Source organism: Adiantum capillus-veneris, chromosome 10, assembly GCF_014529385.1.
Source record: "Adiantum capillus-veneris isolate H3 chromosome 10, ASM1452938v2, whole genome shotgun sequence".
In the NCBI taxonomy this organism is placed as follows: domain Eukaryota; kingdom Viridiplantae; phylum Streptophyta; class Polypodiopsida; order Polypodiales; family Pteridaceae; genus Adiantum; species Adiantum capillus-veneris.
Genome location: NC_140940.1, coordinates 112,919,801 through 112,927,422, shown reverse-complemented (window position 1 = coordinate 112,927,422; position 7,622 = coordinate 112,919,801). Strand labels below are relative to the sequence as shown.

Genomic DNA, 7,622 nt, shown 5'->3' with positions numbered 1-7,622 from the left:
TGGGAAAAAGTGGTTGAGGAATTTTGGAAATTCCCTAGTTGATATGTATACCAAATATGGTGCACTTAATAGAGAAATAGGAGCATATTTTTTGGAATGTTCTCTCTTGCAGTGCATTGCTAGCGGGGCCGTAGAGTTTTCCTCAGCACTACCATGGTTGATATGTAGGCCTAATGTGATGAAAATGAATGCTTTGGTCAAGATGTATGCCAAATGTGTTGGGGTTGGTGATTCTTTGATTGATATGTAATCAAATGTAGTATCCTTACAAAAGCACATAAGGTTATTGACGAGCTCTATTCAAAATTTCATTTATTAAAAATCATTCATTGCAGGGCCAAAGCATGTATTGGTGGTGCCAAAAGGGGGTATCTTGGACACTACTTTGGTAGAACTTTACAAGCCCCATCTTCATGTGTTACATGTAAAATAAACTAGCATGTTATTTGTCAATGGATAGATTTTTTCATGTAGAATCTAAAAGTATAAAGTCCGACGGTCCCCACTTTCTTTAAAGGATACCACCAAAAGGTGCAAAAAGTGGTACCACCAATCATGCTTTTACCCTGCAAGATATGTCCATTATGGCTATGACAAGGAAGATGTGTGCAATTTTAACTGAATACGCATGAAGGGAAGGCCTTTCGCCAAATGAAATCACCCGTACTAGCATCTTGAAGGTATGTAGCACTATTTGAGACACTGATTGTGATTTTTTGACAAATTTAATACACCCTTTTTCTATTCAATCTGTAAATTTTTTTCCCATTTCCAATTTATGGTACCCTTCCTTTGTGAAAATCTGAGAAAAAATGAAGTTTAATAACCCCTTTTGCTGCACTCATGTGATAGTCACATAAATATTATAAGTGACTCTGAGTATTTGTGGCCCCTCTTTACAATTGTTTCCATGAGTGGTGGCTATCGCTTTTTACATGACCCTTTATGGAGTGAGCTCTCTCTAGGTATATACAATGAAACCATATTAGCACAAATAATAAAAACACTATGCAAATACAAATGACTGAGATATATTATTTGGTGCCTTCTTCTCAGTTGTAGGCATTCTAATCTACACATCATCAATTTCAATACTAGTAAAGATAAAAGATGGCACCATAATTCACCATTACATGCCAACTATCCCAATTGTGATGCTAACCACATACAGCAGGAGGGTGTCCAAACTCATAACAAACAATATCATCTGGTCCATCAACTTCCATATTCACTCCATCATTTGCACAATGTGCAATAGTAATATGTTGTCTTATGAGTATAAGTTGCTATGTTTTTTCTTTCAATTGCTACACAGCCAAGGAGTTCCTATGTTTTTATCAAAATACATGAGCAATGTTTTCACTTGTGTTCCAATCCTAAGACATGATTAAAGCATGTATTTTTCATGGTTTACTGCACTTGTATATAGTAGCTTTTTTTTTAAAACACCAAAGGGAAAAATGATATCAATTTTTTGTGCTTTTTATCATTGTCATATATTTGTGCATTCCTACATTTAAGTAGATCAAAAAAAGTAATTGATATATGAAATTTTAATCTTGCCACCTCCATCTTCTGACCACTGTTGGTATCCTTGCTTGTCGCCACTTGGCTCTCGCTTGTATTTTTCTTTTCAATGATCAACGCATCTCCCTAGATTCGCCTCAAACAAATGCGTGCAAAATTGTAGCAACAGACTAGAGATAGATTATGATTTTTTTTCAAAATTTATCTCTATTTTTGTGTAGTGTTTTGATATATTAACAAACCTACATAGTGATTGAATGTATTTTTTGGTACATAGAGTTAACTTTCACATAATGAATTTAGAGAAAAAATACATCTTTTACTCTTATTTTTAATAGATTTAAAATTATTTGATTGTTACGTGTATCGAATTTTGGAAAAACATAACTTTTTAATAAAAGAAAGTATTGATCAATTATTTTATCGATTGATAAGCTTATTGATCGATATACACTAATGCTATTCAAAATTTTTAAATTACTCGAGTTTTGTGAATAATATCATATTATTTTTATTATTTGAAACGCTTAATGCAATTTAGATATCACTCAATGGGTGAGACCTTTTCAAGATTACTCCTCTTTTCATAAACAATGGTCACTAGACTTTAAACTGAAGAAAATATTTTCCCAAAAAATAGGTCTCTTATGAGATTGAAAGATTTTTTCCTAGCCATAAAAGGACACTTATATGTCATGCTATGTTACCGACCTAGTGTTAAAGGTGCTTTTGGAGGGGCCTCTATAAGTGGATGGCGAGCCCCATACCAGGTTGTTGTAGAAAATTGATCATCCATACGCAAGTGCATTTTCGTTGGGAGGTGGGATTTGAACCACCTCCCACATTCTTTGCATGCCGTTTGGACTAGCTGCAAGGAGTCTTCGTTTCATTTTTTTTATGAGCTATTGACAATGCTTAGTGCCTAGTGTGGATGTAGAACCACTTGCATTCGTTGCTACAGATCAAGCATGGTTTTATGCGCACTTCCTTTCAAAGGGCCTAGGGTAAAGGGGCCAACTTAGGGCCACCTAAGGGGAAAGTTTGGTTTAGGGGTCAAATTTGGGTGTTTTTGGGTGTTTAAGGTATTGGTCAGGATCCCTGCATCTCATTGTACACTAGTAAAGAAGGTGAATGTGTTGCAGTGATGGGAGAAGGGCTATTTGGGAAAAACAAAGATTCCTTTGTATTAAAAATGGGCATGAAAAATAGGACTTTGGATCCCCTTCCACTTGTCCACCCTCTTTTCAATATAGGCGTGGTAGGTAAGCACTTGCAGAGCCAGCACTTACTACTCAAGCACCTCTTAAGCGTGTTATTAGAGCCACGCTTGAGCTGACACGTGTCCGAGTCTTATCTAGCTTGTAAGCTTTGATGACCCTATTAAACTTCATGCTTAGCTTACCCATCCACCGTGCATGGTGTACGCCTCCACTGGTGCATCCCACGAGGCCAAGGCTTGCCCCTGTGAGGTCATTTTTCCGCCAAGGCAGTGAAGAGCGAGCTAGGGGCAGGGGGCTAGGGGCAGACCCTGTGTACGGGGGGGAAGTGTGAAGAAGAAGGGAAAACACTCTACACTGTTTGCTTCAACTTCGTCGACTCTCATGTTTACAGCTGCGGGAGGCAATCAGGTACAGCCCTTGTTCCTCACACACTAGGCTCAGTAGCCAATTCTTTTAATTCTCATTTTACTGCATATCGACCTTCACATCATGAGATTCTACACAGGAAGCACCGAATACCAAGCCTGTTTTCATGCACAAGAAGCACCAGCGAAATTCTTCCCAGCGACTCACTACCTCAACTGCAAGTGTATTCCACTAGGCCAAAGCATGCCCTTGCTTCTATTTACGCTCTGCAATGCTGAAAGATGCCCCAGCTTGAAAGCTTCAGGTAAGGTGATATGCTAAACTGTGAGTGCATGGAAGGCAGTACATGCATGAAGTAATGTGATGTAAATTATTTCATCAGTAGGCATTGCTTGCAAATTCCTTCAGGGGACTGAGACGGATACTGATACTCACTTATTTAGAAGCAATGGGAAACATTAGTAGATGATGAAGCAACATATGGGGCATGCAGATCCCTCCTCGCAAGAAGACAACCCAGATTCACCAGCCAACAACATGGCGATGAGACCTTCAAGAACAAAGTATACAGGTGAGTTTTATACTCACTCAGCAATGTATGGTTCAAGAGCAACATTTTTATATGGGTGATGCTTCGTATTCACTCAACAATGTATGGTTTGTTTCTTTTTTGTATGTTCCAAAATGTGCATTACAACGAAGCTAAACCAAGGCAATGAAACTTTGCATATATATTCCGTCAAGATGAATACATGACTCATAGGTCGACAAAAGCATGGAGACCAAAATGGTATAGTCCAAGAGATGACATTACAAAACTCATAACAGTAGTTACAGTATTAAACTGGTGTAAAAGAACTAAAAGAACTAAGTGCAACATGATTGTAAAGTTTGTTGTTGATGCATCAAAAAGCAGTCGATGGTTGACTAGGTTGGGCTCGCATTTTGTCCAATCTTTGCCTTCGAGCCAATGCATGATATGGATTAGGGACATGCAATGGCCTTATGTAAAGGTCATGTGTAGGTCCACCTTCCCATAGAATTGAACGTAATCTCTGTTCAAAAGCTTGTTGTTGTGCCTCCCAGACTTTGCGTGATTGCCTTGCTTGTTGTGCCTCGATCCTTCTTTGTTTTGCTGAATCTTTTTCTGCTATAGTTTGCGCTTTTTTCATCTCTTTCTCCAAGCGCTTTGTCTCCTTTTTCTTTGCTATCTCTTCCTTCTTTGCGGTTTTAGCTTTCATACTTTCCATGTACTGAGTAGAAGTGAGTATTAGGCTCTTCGTGTAGTCAACAAAGGCTTCGCAATTCACTTGCCTTATGCATACCTCCGTGGTTGGTATTTTCAAAAGATCAATGAAACGTTGACTATTATCTGCTTGCCTTGGTGGAGAGGGGTGATTGGGATTTTGATTTTCATCTTCAAGACCTTGCATTCTTGATTGAGTTGCATGTGTAGAATTTGCATCATTGCTGCCAAAAGAATAGTCTGAATCCAATAAACGTACATTACCTGCATTCTCATCATTGGCTGTATACAATCTTTCTTGTGAAGGCCCTTGAAAGATGGACATGTCTTCTTCTTGTAATAGCTGTGTGAAGGTCATTGGTGTGGCTATCTCTCCAGGTTCTCTCAATATGTCTTCGTCGAGCTGTGCTGCCATGTTGTTCAAAGCAATTATTGCTTCGTCTTCTATGTTTGGCTGCATTGGTGTGTTGGGTACTTGAGATAGATTTTCGATGTTATCCTCCTCTCTGAATATTTCCGTAGTTTCATCTTCAACTATGTTGATGTGCTTGCTTGGCATGCCCTCAAAGTGCACTGCAGATAAATTTAAAGGCCATATACCTGTTGCGCGAAAGCCAGCAGTGATGTTGGATTCTGTGAAAGAAGATTCTATAGCCCTAGCAACAGTTGTTGCAAGTTCTGCTTTTGTGGCTTGCCTAGATGAAGTTTTCTGTTGCCAAATGTCTCTTTCCTTTCTAAATTGCACCTTCAATGACTTGAAAACACTCACATCTAGAGGTTGTAGCTTATGTGAGGTATGAGTCGGCAAGGTGATGATGTCGATTCCTGCAGCATTAGATTTTTCTACTACATCTAGGGATACATGACTGCCATGCCCATCTAAGATTAGAAGATGTCTACTAGACTTACCGATGGTTTGAGTTATGGCATTGTTGAAGTGCTCCAACCATGCTTGGAAAAGTTCTCCCGTCATCCAAGCCTTTTTTGGCATGGCCATTGCTGCCCCTAGCTCACAATGCCGAATGTAATTACTTGTGATGCGGCTTCCTTTAAAAATGTAGTAGGAGGGAATGGCTTGACCTGTTGCATTAACACATCATAGTACAGTCATCCACTCACGAGAATCACATGTGACTCCATACACTGCTTTTGCTCCTTTTCTCGCAAGAACTTTCATGCCCTTGTCCCTAGAGCCTTGGAAACCTGTCTCATCCGCATTCCATATGTTGGTGGGTGGGTAGTTGTGTTCCGTGTATAGCTTTAGAAGGTTTTCATGAAGTGACTTAACAATTTCTAGCCTAAACCAGCTAGCTCTTGATTGGTCTAGCCCTTCGGAAACTCTGAAGACTAGGTTAGGATGTCTTCTGCGAAATCCCTCCCACCAGCTCTTGCCTGGAATTCCATTTGAGAACATTGTATGCCTCGTTTGACATATTTCTGCAACGTTGAGTTTGACATCCAAGACAGAAACTCCATGTCCTGATTCACATTTTTAAAAAATCCACTGTAGCAAAGCATCTTCTTCCTCATTACTCAGCTGAGTTGGCGGACCTTTTTTCTTTTTCTGAGTTCTCCCTTCCTCCCAATTTGTTATAGCAGATCTACTAATTCCAAATTGCAAGGAGCATTTTCTTAATGACAGGCCGTCTTCACGTGCTTGCAATGCCTTGGCCATATCCAGCTCTGTCCATCTCAAAACAGTACGTTTCTTGATTTTATGAGGAGTCTTTGGCAGTTCTGCTTCACCTTCAGTTGGCAAGTGGCATGCACTGTCTTGAACAGCTTTTGTGAGGTTCGTCAATGAAGTCCTTGTGTTTGGTGATGTCCTTTTTGAAAAGTTGGGCTTTGCTTGTTTAAGAAGAGGTTTGATTTTACTTGTAGATGATGTTGGCTTGTTGGTGGTTTTAGGTGATGTGGAGAGAGGTTTATGGTACTGTCGGTGTTGCTGTCTTGCTGATGGTTGGACGATGAAGTTTTGATGTTGGTCTCTGATTGGTGGAGAGACATTGTCTCTACTCTCATCCATGAATTGCACTTTCTTCTTGCACTTGCTTTGTGGGGATGTGATGTGGGAATGTTGTTGAAGATCAGATGCATGTAGTCGGTTGCCTTTAGACCTTGCTGGTGTATGGTTTTCTTGCTTTCTTTTTGGCATTTTCGGATTTGCTGCATGTCAAGAAAAGATGTTACGGCTGATTGATTACACAGATTGAAATTGATAAGGTGGCTCATAAACTCATGAAGTGAAGAAGGTAGAAGAATGTTCTTACTCTTGAGTAAAGCACAAAGATCTAATCCAAAGCTGGTTCCAAGAGCTTGGAGTATTCCTTCACTGAAAACTTTCTTTTGGGAGCAGGTTTAGGAGAGGGTAAATGGAGATTTTCGGCTGTCTTCTTTTGTGTAGTTGAAGATGAAGGGAGTTTTGGTGAAATGAATGGTGCTTGGTTGCGAGGTAATCTACACATAAAAATGGGCAGGACATGTACCTTCCCGCAACAGCAAACTCTTCCACCGTTCTTGTGCAGCAGCTGTGAAGTACAAAGAAGACCCTCGAGCCCTGGATGCCTCTGTATCAAGCAGGCTTTGCATTCACATGGGGCTCTTGAAGTCATCATGCGAGTGCTTGCATTGCTTAACTGTTGTTTGCGATTGAATATGTAGCAGCCTAAGGTGAATAGTTTAGCATGTAGATGAGAGGGGTTGTTGTGCTTGTGTTCAACAAACTTATAAAGGTGTCTCTTCTGATAAGGCACAGCTTCATCTATGTGCTGGTTGTTGGCGCTTGTTTTTTGTAGTGGATACTCTGTAAAGTTTCTACTCTATGAAGGTGGTGTGGGTGGGTTGGCTTGTGCTAAATTGAGGCAGTGGTGTGGGTGGCTTGGTTGGTGCTTACCTATTGAAGCTGTTCTGGTTTTGATTATATAGTACGGGCAACAAGAGTGCAACTCTTAACGATTGTCTGTGTGTCCTGTGGATTGTATGATGTATCTGTGTATTGTGAAGCATCATTGCTGAGAATGGTCATTTATGTGCAGGTAGTGGATCATCAAGTGGCCGACTTTGGCGCGAAGGCGTCTGAGAGCTTATTAGAGTTAATCATTTAACAAAGGTGTGCAGAGGTGGTCGTGGTCCAGCTGTAATCCTTGATGTACGTGGACAAATGCACAGATGGACCCTTTGTAAGCCAGAACTGGCCTTGTAAATTTTTTTGGGCCACGTTAAAAAATGGCTATAGAAATGAAAATATTTTGGACTAATATTGG

General features: G+C 40.1%; 2 pseudogenes; one reads left to right on the top strand and one right to left on the bottom strand.

The window, feature by feature from the left end:
* The first annotated feature begins 2,916 nt into the window (after positions 1-2,916).
* LOC147449469 (uncharacterized) lies at positions 2,917-3,348 on the top strand (annotated as a pseudogene).
* Positions 3,349-4,018: 670 nt separating this feature from the next.
* Positions 4,019-6,514, bottom strand: LOC147449468 (uncharacterized; annotated as a pseudogene).
* Between the last annotated feature and the right edge of the window lie 1,108 nt (positions 6,515-7,622).